The 17,767-nt window shown below is 40.5% G+C and overlaps 1 protein-coding gene across 2 annotated transcripts in view; it reads left to right on the top strand.

Annotated features, from left to right (window-relative positions):
* The first annotated feature begins 5,772 nt into the window (after positions 1–5,772).
* MAPK6 (mitogen-activated protein kinase 6) overlaps positions 5,773–17,767 on the top strand; it is a 36,329-nt gene continuing 24,334 nt past the window's right edge. Inside the window, exon 1 of one of the 2 annotated variants that reach the window (XM_011282866.4) lies at positions 5,773–5,923. The gene's annotated coding sequence lies outside the window, so the exon portion shown is untranslated. Of the gene's footprint in view, positions 5,924–6,334; positions 6,586–17,767 lie in introns of those variants that run through there. The other variant, XM_023255350.2, reaches the window with a different exon arrangement.

Genomic DNA, 17,767 nt, shown 5'->3' with positions numbered 1-17,767 from the left:
TTCAGAAAGTAATTTTATTGCACAGAAAGCCTGGCTTTATCTAAAAAAATTTCAGTAGCTTACTTACTGCAGCTTTTCTACAAAATCCCATTTATCATAGCCTAAGAGAATGATATAATGTTTATAAAGTGTTTACCCGAAACAGGCTACTTGGTAGGAATTAGACAAATGATGCTATTACCATTCTCCCAAGGGGTAAGCTCTTTGTTGTCCCATCAAGTTAAATGCAGGATCTTTGATTTTCATTTATAGGTGTCTCCCACCTCATAAAAGCATTCAACTGATCTGCCTCTTAATGAACTTTATATACAGTTTTAATGGATTTTGACTGAAGACAGTTTCTTCATAATTTTTAACTATAGTCAATTCTCGTTACTCGCAGATTCTGTTTGCAAACTTGACTACTTGCTTCAATTTATTTGTCCCAAAGACTGTACACTGTAAACCAGATGCCAATCCACTAAGAACACAAGAAAAGCAAAATCAATACTCAGCATTTTCAGTCATTTGTGGTTATGCAAACAGTGGTGAAAAATTTGTTGCCCTACGTCTACGTTTCCATAGAGGTTGAACAAGGCAGTAGTCTACCTTCTTGTATCAACTCTCATACTATAAGCAAGTGTCTTTTCTGTGGTCTATTTAGTGCCATATTTTTTTGCTTTGTTGTTGTTGTTGGTGGTGGTGATTTAGCTGTTTAAAATGGTCCTTAAGAATAATACTGATGTGCTGGCTAGTGTCCCTAAGTATAAGAAAGGTGTAATATGCCTTTCAGAGATTATATGTTAGATAATCTTCATTTAGCACGAGTTATAGTGCTTTTGGCCACGAGTTTAATGTTAAAGAATCAACAATATATATTAAATTAGGTGTCTTTAAATAGAAACACACAGAAAACAAAATTATACAATGACTGATTGGCAAAAATGTTGAGACCAGAGTTTTGCAGGATCCTAATCCTGTTATTTCCCCTAGAAGCAATGGCTCAGCAGTCACTAATTCAGTGTTCTTGGTGACTTTATAGAACAAAGCTACCATGAACAAAGAATCAACTGTACTTGGCAATGCATGTCTTCAGTGGAAAGTTATTTACAAATCAAATTACAATGTGTTCTTTTAGAAACCATGTCTAAGAGAGCAATCATTTTAAATTAAGAGTATAAACATAGATACATAGAAGCTTCAAGTTAGAGAAGACCTTGGATGTTACACCTCTCTGCAGGCCCCTCCTTCCTCATTTCCTTTTATAGCACCCTGACAGGTGGCCATTGTTTTCTGATTGAATGCTTCCGGCAATGTAGCACCGCACTTCACCAGGAAGTCCTGTCCACTATGGTTCAGTTCCAATATCCAAAACTGTCCTTTCTTATACTGAGCCAAAATTTTCCTCTTGGAAATAGCCCTCCTGATGGTTTAGATCTGAACTCCAAAGCAACACGAAACACATCTACTCTTTCCTCTGCATAACAACCCTTTAGCAGATCTCTTTTCTGCAGGTTAAATAGACCCAATTCCCTCATCTGTTTTTCAGAGTATAAGATTTCCACACTTTTCTTGGATGTCTCTTCTGAAAGAATCCTAATTTGTTATGTATGGTAGTTCTTTTTATGTGATATCTATATTTGAACACAAAAAGTTCAGAAATTCTGAGCTCAACAGCATAGGTCTGATACCCCTGTGATTTGAATGCTGGCTGTATCACTTTAACACAATTTACATTATGTCATTATTATTTTTTTATGATTGCTCATACCGCATGAGTATCTGTAACTTACCCCTATATTATCAAGTCAAGCTGAATCTCCCAAGTCCTGGTCCTTTCCAAATGACTTTTCTGAACAAAGAGGCTATACTTTATATTTACTACAGTTAAATGTCATCTCTTTCTGTAAAAACCATGATTTTGAATAATTATTCTGTCGTCTATCATATTCTGATCTGAGTTCTTAAATTTGCTAAGTATCTTAATTCAAAACATTGACAAAAACATTACTCAGGACTGGGCAAAAGGGGAAGAAAAATGTGTATTGCTGTTTTTGAGAACGCAAGGCTTCAAGATTTGTGTCACTCCATTAATCAGCATTCTTCCAATCAACGTTTCTCTGCAATAATATAAACCCATATCCTCTCATCCCAACCTAAAGGTATCTTGACTTTTTGAAATGACCAACACATTTGTTCAATAATGTAATAATCCTATCAAGAAAGGAAGTGGTATTTCTTTGTAATGATTTACTTGAAAAGACTCCATGACTCCTACTAATAGTTACATTTTCCCTAACGCACTGTGTTCTGTGATTTATATTAGGAAATTTCCAGGGTTTGGCATCAAGCTTAGTGGTCTGTATTTTTAAAATCTGTTTTGCCCTCCATCTTGCAAATCATGATACTGGCAGTTTATCTTAATAGGAAGATAGTAATTGAGTTGGACAAAGACAAAACAAGTAGTCTAATGAGGAAATTTAAATTCAAACAGGTGAAGTGAGGACAACTGGGTGACTAGCGACTTACCCTTCACTCATCTAAGCATTCACCAACTCCCGCTGATTCTGCCCCAAGACTATTGCTTGTATCGTCATTCCCTTTCTGTGCCCACTAGAGACACATTCTCTCTCTTTCTTTTTCTCTCATGTTTAAACCAGAGTTTGGATTGGGTTTTCCGTCACTGTGACAGAATTCTGACTTACCCAGTAAAGAGTGGCTCTTAGAGGGCATCAGAGTATTGTTACCAGATTAAGGATGCAGGGCAGAAAAAGCAATAGATTCTCCTACCTTCTCCCTGTCTCTAATTTCTTGTTCATCTAACCCACCTTTCCCATTTATGGCAGAATTACCTTTCTAAAGTACTAGTTGTATCATCTAAATGCCTCTCCTACTGCCTTTAACATAAATCCAAAAGTTTTGGCATCCAATCAAGGCCTTCTCAGTCTGGTGCTAACTTGTCTTCATTCCCCTAGGCCTGTCAGATTTCTTCTACTTCCAAAGTGTGCCTGGCACATTCATGCCTTTGTACATTTTGCTCTCTCATTCAGAAATTTTTTCCCTGATCCTTCCTGATGGAATCAAGCCCAGGCTCAGATATTCCCTCTTCCAGTTGAAGCTTTCCTGATGTCCTCATTAACCGTTCTTTCCAATAAGAGCAGGTAATTTGCATTTCTGTTCTGGAAGTAATCATCTCATGCTGCTTTATGGTGTACTTACTCGATCCTCTCCTGCATGACTCCACTACAACAGTGGCTTTCAGACTCTTTTGACAACAGCATAGTTCATAGCAATAATGAGAGATAAATAAGTAGAAATACATTTTACACTGTTATCCAATTGGCTCATTTATATATACTTTATTTCATCAATTTTAAGAAATAAGTCTTCTAGGGGAGCCTGGGTGGCTCAGTCAGTGGAGTGTCTGACTTCGGCTCAGGTCATGATGTCACGGTTCATGGGTTCTAGCCCCGCGTCGGCTCTGTGCTGACAGCTCAGAGCCTGGAGCCTGCTTCCGATTCTGTGTCTCCCTCTCTCTCTCTGCCCCTCCCCGGCTCGTGCTCTGTCTCTGTCTCTCAAAAATAACAATTAAAAGAAAATAGGTCTTCTGTGTTAATATTTCTAAAACCAGGATGCAGCAATAGAGTATCATATTTTGATGAGTTTTCACTTGTGTTGTTTTCACTTTCTAAATAGTACATAAAATAATGGCATGTTATGATTAATGACATTTCAGATTTGTTGAAATATAGTAGATAATGGAAACATAAGTTTCACAAAACAGTATTTACTTTATTATGGGCAATGCTCTCTAGTTTTTTTATTCTATTTCCACAAGAAAAAATGCAAGTCATAATCCACCAAAATCACTTCACTACTCACTACTGGATCATAGCCTTCAGTTTGAAAAACTACTGAGAACTGAAACTATTTACAGCCACACAATAGGATTGAGAACGAAGACCGATGACATTAACATGCCTTTACAACTCCACCATTCACAGAAACTTGACTTCAATTCCAAGAAATTCTTGCCCAAGAAGATGAAGTTGCAAATAACTTAACTGCAGTTTCAGGAACTTCCTCAAAGTCCATTTATCTGAACAACAGACTATTGACTGACCTAGCCTTCGTCAGGATAAACAGCCTGCTCCTCAACAGATTACTCTTGGATTTGTCAAACAATTGTTTACTCTTCTAGGCTCCCTTCAAAACTCTCCCCTCCCTGTAATCGTCCTGAATGATATTATAAATTCAGTCCAGTCTCAATCATGCTTTCATTGAAAAGACTTGTCTTAAACCAGATGCCCTGAACCTTAGAACTATTCTACACATGACGTCCCTTTTTGAGATGCTAAGACTGTCAACATAGTGGTATCACTTACTGTTGTAAGCAATAAACTTGGCTTTGATCAACAGGTTCTTTTGCTTGTCTTTGCTGGAAGTCAGGAGTTGACACTACATTACAAGCTCTCAAGGGAAAAGCAGTATTTACTTGTTTTCCTCCTATCTCCTGCTGGTGATCAAACATTGATGGACAAGGAAGGAAGGGTGTCTCAGGGATCTGAGGGTATCCCATTGCGGGGGCAGGAGGGATGTGTAATGGTCACACCTAAGGAGCTCTTGTTGCAGAGAGACTGCATCCACAAAATCTTGCGGTTGGAAACAGGCTCCCCCTTTCTCTTGGTTTTATCTACTCAACCTCTTCACACCTGGTACTCAGATGATACTGTTTTAAATATAAAACATATAGAACACACCAGCTCTATCCCAACCACTTAACTTCAAGCTACTATGTAATATTTAAAGTGGTTATTTGCCTCAAGCTTGAAGATGGGCATAATAATGGTTAAGGGGCTACCAAACGTTTGGTTCTCACCAGGAATTATTAAGTCATTGAAAAAAATGTGCTGACCCGTGTCTCTAAATTGATAAATAACTACATAAATTTCCCATAAATGCTGGAAAGTCTCGCTCCTTGGACCAAATAAGTCGTGGTAAATAAAATTAAGTTTGCTTTCATCCAAGTAGTCCCAAGAAGGCACCAATCTACATTTCCCACTACATCTCACAGTACACCCCTTCCCAAATTCTGATTCAGGCCTAGTCCCAGCTCAGCAACAAGCCAGGTGCTCTCCTTCCGGTTTTAGCTCTCTCGCTGTTCCCAACGCAACAACACCCTCCCCCTCGTCTCCTCTGGTTATATCTCCTTCAAATCCAGCTGAGCCTCCTCTGGTTGTATCTGCTCCTTCTGGTCCAGATGAAAGATCACCCGTGGCGACCTCACTTAGAAGCCCTCCTCCATACCCTCAGGCAGAATTAATGACCTTCTTAGCTTTTAGCCGCTAACAGCGTTGGCCTCGAACTCAGGCTGCTACCTTCTAGCCAACGTGTCTTCAGGCCCAGGCTTTCTTGTTTCCCGGCCCATCCCTAAGCACACGGGCTTAGGCTCACTCCTCTCGGATGGCCCAGTGGCTTGCCCGTAGTAGGTGAGCAAATAAACACTAGCAAGGAGTTTGGTCACTTTGTGCTATAGTGATGTGGCAAGGGCAGAGCACAGAGGGCCCGTCTGCCCACCTCCCACCCAGCCCCCGGCCCAGCCCAGCCCACCTGAGGTGGCTGATGACACCGCGTGCCTCTCCCGCCGCCCCCGCAGCGCGCGGAACCCAGTCACCAGCGTTGGAAATTCCGGCGCGTGCAGGCGCTCGGGGCCGAGCGGGGGCGGGGGAACCCGTGGAGTGAGCCTGTGACGCGAGGGGGCGTGGCTCATGGATACCCCGCCCCCTCTCCCTCGCCCTCTCTCGCGGGTCGGGGTTACATGGCGGCGACTGCGGCAAAGCGAGAGCCTCGGAGACGCCGCTGCCGCCAGCACAGCCGGAGACCTGAGCCGACATTGGGGGCTGTCTGCGGGCCCCGCACTCCCTCGATGAGCCGGAGAAGTCCCGTGAGTGTGTGTGTGTACGTGTGCGGGGCGCGCCGGCGGGGCGGCTCTGGAGGGCGCCGCGGCGGGCCCGCCGGCGGCGGCGGAGCCGGCTCCTTCCTCCATTGTGTGTGACCCTCCGGCGGCCGCCGCTCAACAAAGGCGCTTTTGTTCCGTCTCCGGCCCTCCCGCCCGCCGGCCCGCCCGCTCGGGCCTGGCCGGCGCGTCCCCGCGCGAGCCGGCGGGCGGCGGGCCGGGGTCCCCGCGTGGGGCCGGCAGAGCGGCCGGCGCGCCCCTCCCACCCGGCACGCCCCTCGCCGGCTGCCGGGCCCGGCCGCGCCCGCCGGCCCCGGGGCCCCGCTGCTCCGCTGCGGCACCGCCACCCGCGCCGGGCTCCGCGGGTTCGAAGCCCGCCCCGGGCGGCGAGCGGCGGGCGAGGGGCGGCGGCCGGGATGGGCGGCCCGGGGAGCGTGAGGTGGCGCGGAGTCTCGCCTTCTTGGCACGCTGCCTTCGAAATGCTCCCGCGTCTCCTCCCCCATCCCACTCCGGTGACTCGGCCTCAGCTGACTCCGGCCGGGCAAAGTCTCCAGTGGACTCGGCGAATTGCGTAGCGCGCACCACTCACCCGGCTGGTCTCAGAGCCCCGAAGTCTTCTGCCTAAGTTTTGAGTTGTAGCTGTAAATGAGGTACAGAAAACTTGTCCGAGTCGGAATTCCTAATTTCTTTTCTCCACTCCCCCCCCCCCTCCCGCCCCCCGCCCTACTGCAGCCTTTCCTTAGCTGCGTTCGGGACTTGGAGCATTGGTCTGTGAAAGTACCCAAATGGAAACTTGTTTTGTCAGTTCACTGAAAAGGGCCTCTTCACTTGGCTGTGCGTTTTTATCTGATTTAGTGAGGTGCGTTGAAAAGTAAAGGTCTTCTAGCCTCCTTTGTTCCTTGGCTTAGCGAGACTCAACTGGTTCAGGTGTTAGGTGGGAGCTCTGTGAAGCAGGATCTTTTTGATTTTTTTCCTGTTTTATTTATCTCTTGCTTGCTCATTGGCAAAGATCCAATGAAGTGGTGGAATTAGAAGCTTTATTGCGTTTGCAATTCATGTTGTTTTCTTCAGTGCTAAAAATGCTCTTAAAAGTCAGTATTAACTTTTTTAACGATGCAAGATGATTTGTCAAGGGAAAAAAAATTAACGGGGGACAAAATGGAGCTCAGACAGCTTCAGAGTAATTTTCTGATTGCTTGTTTCTTCTAGCCTTGTTCTGCTTTAAAGTTCTGATTGGATATATTCTCTCTTAAGCGTTGGGAAACTGAGATGGAAAGAGTAATCTGACAGGAAGAATGTAGGGTCCAAACAGGGCCTGGCCCTGAAAAGGAACGGCTTCTAGAGTTTCTTCTTAGAAATGTCAGGTTTTAATGTGTGAAAAGTAATTTTGAACTGGGTGGAAGAATTTCTAACCTCTCTAACAAGTCGTTGTTCAAACACGTTTATGAAGGGCTTGCTTGCAGTGTGCCAAGGAGTGTAAAGTCCTTTCACATATATATGTTACATCACTTAGTAAGAATTGCCTGGTGAAACTTGTAAAATTGCTTATTGGTGTTCTAAATTCAGTAATTGTAGTCATCTAGGAAATACGCCAGATTTGAGCAGGACATGTTTTATTATTTAGATGTTACTGTTAAGCAAAAAAAAAAAAAAAAAAAAAAAAAAAAAATCTCTGGGAAATAGGGAATTGTTTATAAAAACCTTTATATATGACCATATTTTGGAGTTCATTTACTTGCAAAAGAGGATTAAATGTAGTGTTTGGCTACTTTTTGTGATTAAGAAAGAATCTGAAGAAGATTGATTTGAAGATGAGTTAATTTTGCGATAGAAACAGCACATGTTCTCATGACAAGTGTTAGTACTAAATGTGTTGCAGTGTTTTGCATAAGTTCATTTAAGCATCGTGAGAATTCATAACTGACAAAATAGTAAGGTTTGCTGACTCAGGGTACATTACTGAAGGGGATGGGGTCTGGTAGGAGGAAGCTTAGAAGTGTGGCAAGTTTTGAGTTGGATGATGACTCATACTGCCCACGGACTGCTACGTGGCCCTTTTTTTTTTATACACTGTATTTTTTTTTAAATGATAGGGCTAAAATGTTTCTGTCCACATCATAATTCTCTCAAGAGGAGCCACAGCTTCTCTAAGAGTAATGGCTTCTTAAATTGCATTTTAAAAGAAGCTCATATAACCTACAGGTGGAATTTTGTAACATTTGTTGAGAGGTAAAATTAATTGCTGGTCAGTTGCTATGATTAAACGTTTGATACCAGCAGTTCTTCCCTTATTGAGAGATTTGTTAAGGATTATTTAAAAACAGAACTTTTGTGGTATGGGTAGAAATTAACCTTATGTTCTCATTGGTAATTTAAAAGTTATCTTTAATATCTAGAAATTAGTTTAAATGTAAAGGTGCAGAAATATTAATCGGATCTAGCTCTGAACATGAGCATTTCACTCTGATATAATTATACATAGTGCTTTCTCCTGATCTACATGAATTTTCTGTTTTAATAAAGACAACTTGAAGTAGGTGTTGTTATAGGCACTTTTTCATCGGTGCTTTTTTCCCCCAAGTTTATTTTTAATTATTTTTAATTTTTAAGTAGTCTCTACACCCAACATGGGGCTCGAATTCACAACCCTGAGGTCAGGAGTCCCATGCTCCACTGACTGAGCCAGCCAGGCACCCCTCATCAGTCTTTTTTTTTTTTTTAAAGACCAGCAGAATGTAAGGTTCCAAATTTAGGACTCAAACTGAAATTTGGTAACGAGATATTTTGACAGAGTTTTTAAAGCCACCATTTAGCAGGTTGGCTTAAAATAAGACTGAGGGGGGAAAAAAGATTGAGGAGAATAGCAGTTTGTTTTAAAAGTGAGAAGAAAAACTCCCCATCCCCTAGGTTTTCTTCTCAAAGTGATTTATTTGAAGAGTTTTTCAGGTAGTAAGGTGTATTGTTAATGTGAATTAAATCTTTGGAAAGATTTTGGAAGACTCTTCCATGATTTATACAGAAGTTTAATGAAGTTTAATTTAAACTTTGTATTTCCCACTAAAGGAAGTATAAAAATACAAATGTAAAAGTATCGTATATTTTCTTTCAAAACATCCTATCACCTAGAGGTTGAACATGTATTTCCGGGTTTAAAAAAAATTTTTTTTAAGTATATTTATTTATTTTGAGAGAACAAGTGGGTGCACAAGCAGGGGCAGGGCAGAGAGAGCAGGAGAGACCGAATCCTAAGCAGGCTCTGTGCTGTCAGCACAGAGCCCGATGTGGGGCTCAAACCCACATGAGATCATGACCTGAGCTGAGATCAAGAGTAAGATGCTTAACTGACTGCGCTCCGCCCCCCCCCCCCGTATTATCTTTTTAAGAGTATAGGTAATTACCTGTCATTCATAATTCAGAATTTATGAACAAACTGGATACCTTAGCCTGTCTCCTTTCCATGAGATCCTTATGAAACGGTGAGCCACACCTCTGCGGTCCAGTTCCTTGTTCGCATTGCCCATTTGAACCATGTGTTACTCTAGGACTCCTGTTAAAATAGATGTCTCAAAATAAGTTCTTTGTGGCATTGTTGGCTGCCCTGTGTCAGCTCCTTCAGCCTGTTTTGTGGGCTGTTAACATTACTCTGTAGCTTGCTAGTGGTATGGGGATTTTGGTCAGTATTATTGCTCAGAGACCTGACTGAAACTTTACAAAAACAAAACAACATAATGTTATTGTAGTTAATGGCTTTTCCCAGGGAGTTGGCTTTTCATGTGGAGCTGATGCTTTTAAGGTAACAGTGTATGGGCTGAGTCCAGCATCAAGTTTTTTCTTCCATAAGCTGTGTATTTAGAAAATATAGTGTGCCCTGCTGATGGTTCTTAAAAGGTTTGTCTTTCATACATGTCAGCCCTTTAAACCTATTTAAGGATTTAAAAGTGTACAGAGATTGAACATTTATATAGCAAATCAGATTTTTCCATTTTCATTTAAAGTTAGTATGTCATTTCATGGGAAAAAATGGTAGCACAAAAGTTGTTTGTTAGAATACTTCAGGGAAGAAACTTGCTCTGCTGAGAATGAAATCTCTGCATTTAATTCTGTATCAACTATAAAATATTAGCGTTTACAGAGGAGTCATGGCCATTATCTTACCCCAGGTACATGATAGCTGAGGAACCCGAGGCCCAGAGAGAACTAACATCTTAGTGCTCAAAGTGTTATTTCTGAACCAGCAGTATTAACATCACCCAGAAATTTGTTAGTACAGAGTTCTCCACCCTATCCCAAGACCTACTGAATTAGAATCTACATTTTCACAGGACTCTTAGGTGATTCAAATGCACACTCATTTCTAGAAGCTCTGCTAAATGATGTATATTTAGTTGCTTAACTGGTTAGTGACTGATTGGAAAATTCAGGTTTTCTGAGTTGCTCCTTTTATTGGGTCTCCTGAAAAAAGTCAAAAGGGAAATTGAAGCTCTAATTGATCACTGTTCAATAGAACTTTCTGTGATGATGGAAGTGTTGTATTCTTTGTTGTCCAGTGAGGTAGCCACTAGCCACATGTAACTGTTGAGCACTTTATGATGCCTAGTGCACCTGAGGAACTGAATGTTTAACTTAATTTTATTTATTTATTTTTAATGTTTATTTTTGAGAGAGAGAGAGAGACAAAGCACAGACAGGGGAGGGGCGGAGAGAGAGGGAGACACAGAATCTGAAGCAGGCTCCAGGCTCTGAGCTGTCAGCACGGGGCTTGAACTCACGAACTATGAGATCATGACCTGAGCCGAAGTCGGACACTCAACCGACTGAGCCACCCGGGCGCCCCTGTTTTAATTATATTTAAATAGCTGCGTGTAGCTAGTGGCTACCATATTGGACAGTGCAGATCTAGATGATTTTTGCCTGTACCAAATTTAAAATAATCTAAGGTGTAATTTAATAACTGATTAGGCTCAGTTTAATAATTTCCTTCTTGGGGCACCTGGATGGCTCACTTGGTTAAGCAGCCAACTCTTGATTTCAGTTCAGGTCATGATCTCACTGTTCCTGAGATTGAGCCCCGCCCGCGTAGGGCTGTGCACTGGCAGCATAGAGCCTGCTTGGGATTCTCTCCCTGTCTGCCTCCCCCACCACACCACTCGCTCACTCTCTCAAAATAAATATTAAAAAATAATTTCCTTCTTCATTTACAAATTGGAAAGATGGTTTCTAACTGCTTGCTTTTCCATTATACCCAGATATGATTTTAGTAGTTAATATAAAGTACTGCAGGTTTTCTGATTGATACTGTTGTATTTAGTAGATAATGTAAGTTGCAAGAATGTATGTTTTCCTGTTTGTCTTAATAAAGATATTTTCACTCAGATTAAAAAAATTAAAGGGGCGTCTGGGTGGCTCAGTCAGTTAAGTGTCTGACTTCGGCTCAGGTCAGGATCTTACGGTTCTGAGTTTGAGCCCAGCATCGGGCTCTGTGCTGACAGCTCAGAGCCTGGAGCCTACTTTGGATTCTGTGCCTGTCTCTCTGCCCCTCTTCCGGTCACACCCTGTCTCTCTTGCTCAAAAATAATAAAATAAACATTAAAAAATTAAAAATAGTTGTTAAATAAATGTGCCTTAATTATCTTGTAGATAGTATCGAGGGGATAGTTTTTGCCTCTGGTCTAGTACCTCCAGCCTTGTTGGCACTTGTTGATAGCTGCGAGATTGATCTGCCATTTTTAAAAAATGTTTTATTTATTTTTGAGAGAGAGAGAGAGCACGAGTGCAAGAAAGTAGGGGAGAGGCAGAGAGAGAGGGTGACAGAGGGTCTGAAAGGGGTTCATGCACTGACAGCAGAGTGCCCAGTATGGGGCTTGAACTCAGAAGCCACGAGATCATACCCTGAGCCAAAATAAAGAGTCAGATGCTTAACCGACTGAGCCACCTAGGCACCCCTGCCATTTTTTATATTATTTCCAGGTGCAGAAACATTGATTGATTCTTAACTTTGCACATTAGGCACAGGGAAGAACTAACCCTAAAGTAAATCAGACTGGCCAGTGTCCAGATCTTCACATTTACTATGTATATGATTCCAGTGAGTTTGCTTTCTCTCTCAGAGTATCAGTACTTTTGTTTGTAAAATAAGATTTGCAAGGTACTAGTTCTGAGTAGCAGAAATAATTTGTCACTTAGAAAATGCCTCGCGCTTAATACATACTTAGTAAATACAAATTGCCTTCCTAAGACCTCCTGGTTAGCTTTTATGGCCTTCTGTAATTTAGTCTTATGCTTAAGATTTCAACCAGGCTTAAGGCATAGTGTAATTTTAGATTTTACTGGTTTCTACTGGTTGCTGTAACTTCATGCTTTGCTTCACTCGTGTCATATCCCTTGTAGATTCTTCCACTTGAGCTCTGCTTTCCTTCTCTTGACTTCTTAAGGACTCATCTCTTGGTTGTATCATGAATTTTTCCCTTTCTACTGGGTCGTCTTTATTAGTACATAAATGTGCTCTGAACTATCTAATGTGGTAGCCACTGGCCACATGTGGCTATTTAAATAAAAATTTATTGAGGAAAAACAATCAGTTTCTCAGCCTTCTAACCATATTTCATTTGTTCAGTAGCCATATGTGGCTGATTGGCTACCATATTGAACAGTATGTCTATAGAAATGTTACATACCCTCTCCTGATTGATTGCACATTCTCCTCTAGCTACTGTCTAATTTCTCATTTCTCTGATTGTCTTTGAAGCAAAATTTCAAGGGTTGTCTTTGTGTGCTCTCTCCTCTTTGCTCCTCAGCCTGCTCTAGACTGGCCTGTGTCACCATCTCAACCCCATGAAGTTGCTCTAATCAAGATACCAGTGACTTTTGATTTACCAAATTCATCTTACTGGATCTTGTAATAGAATTCAATATAGTTGACTACTGTTTTCTGCATATTCACCTGCTTTTCTTAGCTTATGAGACATATATTCTTGTTTTTCTGCTACGTCACACCTTGTTAAAATTTTTTACAGGCTTCTGTCCTCTACCTGCCTCCACATATTGGCATATCCCAGAGTTTAGTTCTGGGCCTCCCCCAACCCTTTCTAAATTCTTTCCCCAGCTGGTCGACTCATTCAAGTTAAGTACTGTCTACCGTGGATAATTCTCAGATTTACATTTAGACTTCTCGCCTGAGCTCCAGACATTATCCAGTGTGTACCTGATACTACCACTCAGTTACCTAAACAGACACTATGTAAATAGGCTTAACATATCCAAAATAGAACTTTTTCCCATATTATTCTTCTTCCAGTCTTCCCCATCTCAGTAATTGGCACCTAGGTGTTGTCCTTAAGTCCTCTTTCCCTTATCCCCCATATCTAATCCATCACCAGGTTCTCTTAGTCTCCAGAATATTGTTTGAACCTCTCTCCTATTTTACATCTTGATTGCTACCATCCTAGTTTTAGCCACCATCATCTCACTTGGCCTACTGAAAATAGCTTTTAACTGGTTCTACTTTCACTCTATTATCTTCAGTCCGTTCTCCTACCAGTGGCCAGAATTCATCTTTTTAAAATGTAAATGAAACTGTGCCAGTCGTCTGCTTAAATCCTTCATAGCTTTCCTTTGTGCTTACTGTAAAATTCAGAGCCTCATGTGTTATTTTTCTACTTGTCTAGTTTTAACTCCACGTCACTCCCCCCTCTCTTTGCTCAGGATGCTGTGGCTACACTGCCATCCTTTCCTCCAAAATACCACGTTCTTTCCTTCTTTAGGTTGTATTTGCTGTTTTCTCTGCTTGGAATGCTCTGCTCCCATCTCATAGCAATGCTGGTACCGTCTCATTTAGATTTCAGCTTCTTAGATGGCCATTTCCCAGACACTCAATCATAGCACTTAGATAAATCTGGAGTTATGTTATTTCTTTGTTAATCTGTCCTCACTAGATTGTAAACTAGATTGTAAACTCTTTGGAAGTAGAAGAACCTTAACTGTCTTAATATGCACTGTACCATCAAATAGTGCCTGACACATGCCAGGTACTCAGTAAATTAAATTTTTGTGGACTATAGAAAATGTTTGATTCCTTTAAGCTTCTAAAAGGGAAAACTACATTAAAGATTGTGTTGTCAATGTAACATGTGATTCTGGCCTGGGTCCTTTAGCTCTCAAGTACATTATTGGTATAATTGCAGAAACTTAAATGGGATCTGAGTATTCAATAGTAGTATTATACCAGTGTTAATTTCCTGATCTTGATTACTTTTTGGTTATACAGAAGAGTGTCCTGTCTGTAGGAAATATATTGTACTCTGTAAGAGGTGGGGGAGTGTTTACTGGTCAATAAAAAAAAAAAAAATGCATTATTATTTGAGAGAAGGTCATGGGCTTTAGTTTGCAACCTGAGATTCAAATCATGGCTCTTTCATTGATGTGTGATGTTGAATGCATTATTTAAATTGTCTGAAATAAAGATCATAAAATCCATTTTACAGCCTTGTTAGGATTTAGTAAAAGAGTATATGTCCAGTACAATAGTTGCCACATAGTACATTCTTAATCAAGTTTGTTATTTCAATGAAAATATGTATATCTTGATTAACATGGTTAATTTCCATTTCTTTCGGAATTACCAATGAATCTGTAATGTTTAATGTATTGGTTTATATTATGATTGATGTAAAAGTATAAAAGAACCTCTTGACAAACTAAGTCATTACTTGCAGTTGTTGATTTATTTAGTTTTCCTTTTTTCCCTTCCTTTTACTCTCCATTGATGGACATGTTATTAAGTAAACATAATGACCAAAAAGGAAGAAGGTGTTTAAGGATAACCTGTGAGCCTTTTACTAGTCATCACAGCCTTTTTAAAATATTATAAATTATTTCACCAATTCTGTAAACCTTAGAATTGCATGATTCAGTTCACCCCTTTCCAGCACTTTGTGCTCTTGTTGTCTTAAAATTTATTTCTACATGTGCTGTAAACCCCATGATAATTATTATTTTTGCTTTAAATAATCAGTAATCTCTTAAAGACATTTAAACATGTAGATGTTTTTTGTTTTGTTTTAAGATTTTTTATATTCTCCAGTTATTTACCCTTTCTGGAGATTTTGTTCCTTTCTGCAGCTTCCATTTGTTGTCATTTTCCTTGAGCCCAAGAACTTTTAGCATTTCTTTAGCAAAAGTCTGAGGGAGACCAATTCTTGTCACTTTTGTCTCTTTGAAAATGTCTGTATTTCATCTTCACTTTTGAAATGTATTTCCCTAGATACAGAATTCTGGGTTAATATTTCCTTTTTTTTTTTTTTTTTTATTTTGGGCACTTGAAAGATGACGTTAGGTTGTCTTCTGGCTTTCATCATTTCTAGTGATAAATCAGCCATCCTATTCATTCTTCTCTTAATATATTTAACTCTTTTTTACCTGGTTGCTTTTAAGAGGAGCTCTTTTTTTTTTTTCCTCCTCCATTTTCAACAATTTGGCTATGATCTGCCTAGGTATGAATTTCTTTATATTTATTCTGCTTGTCTTGCATTGAGTTGTTGAGTCTGTGAGTAGGTGTCTTTTGTCAGTTTTGGAAAGTCTTTGTTGACTATCTCTTCATATATTTCTACCCTGTCAGCTTTCTGAATCTGTTCAGCCTAGCTGTTAGCTCGTGGGACTGCTTGGACATTTCTTTGCTTTCTGGTACCACTTCAGGTTTTCTGTACTTTGTGTTTTTGCCCTGTTTATTTGCTTTAGGAAGAACATCTGCCTTATACTCAGAATGCATTGCTTCCTGACTTGTCCCTCACCACCGCCCTCAGAGGGCAGCTGCCTTGGATGTGTTGGAGGCCCATATGCTTCATGAGATTCTCTCTCAGCTTTCCTGCCTTACCCTCAGATTTTTGTTCTCAGTGAGGACCTGTGGGGAAGAGTTGGCGGGTGGGACTTGAAGCTGGGCCTCCTCTGAATTCTAATCTGTTTGCTGAAACCACATGTAGCTATTAAAGTTGGTTATAAATTTGGTTGGTTTCTTCTCAGTTTTGTTAGTGGTAAATTATTTACTTTGCCAGGAATGAGAATAGTTATGCCATGGTCCTTCTTTTATGAAGGGCTTAATGTTTTCTAGAATTTATTTAGATTTCTTTGGGGCACCTGGATGGCTCAGTCAGTTAAGCGACCTACTTCAGCTCAGGTCATGATCTCACAATTCGTGGGTTCGAGTCCTGTGTTAGGCTGTGTGCTAACATCTCAGAGTCTGGAGCTTGCTTTGGATTCTGTGTCTCTCTTTGCCCCTCCTCCTGCTTGTGCACTTGTGTGTGCGCTGTCTCTCTCTCTCTCTCTCTCTCTCTCTCTCTCTCTCTCTCTCTCTGTCTCTCTCTCTCTCTGTGTCAAAAATATTAAAAATTTTTTTTTAGAATTTAGATTTCTTTGCATCTTTAGATTTCCTGTTGAGTTTTTTTTAAAACTGCAATATTGTAGCTTATCCAGCTTATTGTGGTTTATAGGGTGAGAGTAATAGAGTCTTGTAATTTTCTGCATTCTAATCAGAAGTGGAAATCCTGAACCTTTCTTTAAAATTATAAAACTTTTGTTGTACCTGGGTGGCTCAGTTGGTTAATTATCCAGCTCTTGATTTTGGCTCAAGGAATGATATCACGGTTTCATGGGTTCGAGCCCTGCATTGGGCTTTGCACTGGCAGCACAGAGCCTGATTGGGATTTTCTCTCTCCCTTTCTCTGCCCCTCCCCCACTCATACTGTCTCTCAAAAAACATAAATAAGCTTAAAAAAATTATAAAATTTTAGAGCTGGAAGAGGCTGTAGTAGTCATGTAGTTTAGCTACATCATTTTCCTGATGAGGAACTGAGGCCTAGAAATGTGGACTACTTTGATACACAGCTAATTTAGCCTTGAATCCTGAACTAGATGTCAGATCTCTTTAATTCATTTTTTACCCCCTTTTAATATGGGCTTAGTGAACCCAGACAGGAATTTTTCAGTAGTACCAAACGTTAGTGTGAATCTGACAGGAAACTTACACTGTGCTTTTTAATCTTGTAAGCTTGTTCAGCCTTGGAGAAAATGAGAAACAAACCAGGAAGGATATTCCAGGAAAGTTACATGCCATTCTGATTCATTTTTTTTTTTAATTGGGTATTATTCTCCAATGAAGTATGTGGTTCTGTCCATTTGATGAGAATCCAAAAGTGTTTTGCATGGCCTTCTTCATACCCTCACCAGGGTTAGCTGAAAAATGACAGCAGTTATGTTTGATGTGCAGTCTGGAAAGCTTTGATGTTAAATGCCATAGAGCCTGCTAGGATGAACTGAAGAATAATCAGAATAATGTCAAGGTCTCCCATACCTTCATGATACCTACTTGCTATCACATGGGCTAATGGCTTCCTATAGAATCCCGCTTGTCTACTAATATAAGACACTATTTCAGTGGTACAACCCCTTCTTACTACCTCGACAACAAAAAAGGCACTATAACAAAGCTGAAGGTTTTTGTTTTTGTTTTCAGTCTGAGTGAGCTTGTTTCACATGTTGATAAACCTGTGTGTTTACCATAGGGTGAGGCTCCTGGGGGGAATGCCTGGAAAGGAAAGTACCAGATCTAGGAGTCATCACTGATGTTCCCCTGTGGTAGGTCAGAGTATGATCTGATTCTGAAAAAATTGAGGATAGAGCTTATCTTCTCCAAAATTTCTTACTGTCAAATACAATTTGATATTTACATTAATTCACTCAGTACAGTTTTTAAAATGCCTACAAGTACCAGGTACTATGCTCAGAAAGTATTAATAAAGCAACTGAATCTTAAACCTTTTATTTTAAAAAAGAGCTACATGC

Source organism: Felis catus, chromosome B3 (assembly GCF_018350175.1).
Source record: "Felis catus isolate Fca126 chromosome B3, F.catus_Fca126_mat1.0, whole genome shotgun sequence".
Taxonomy (NCBI): Eukaryota; Metazoa; Chordata; class Mammalia; order Carnivora; family Felidae; genus Felis; species Felis catus.
Note: the sequence above shows the minus strand (reverse complement) of the source record. Positions and strands in the feature narration are given on the sequence as shown.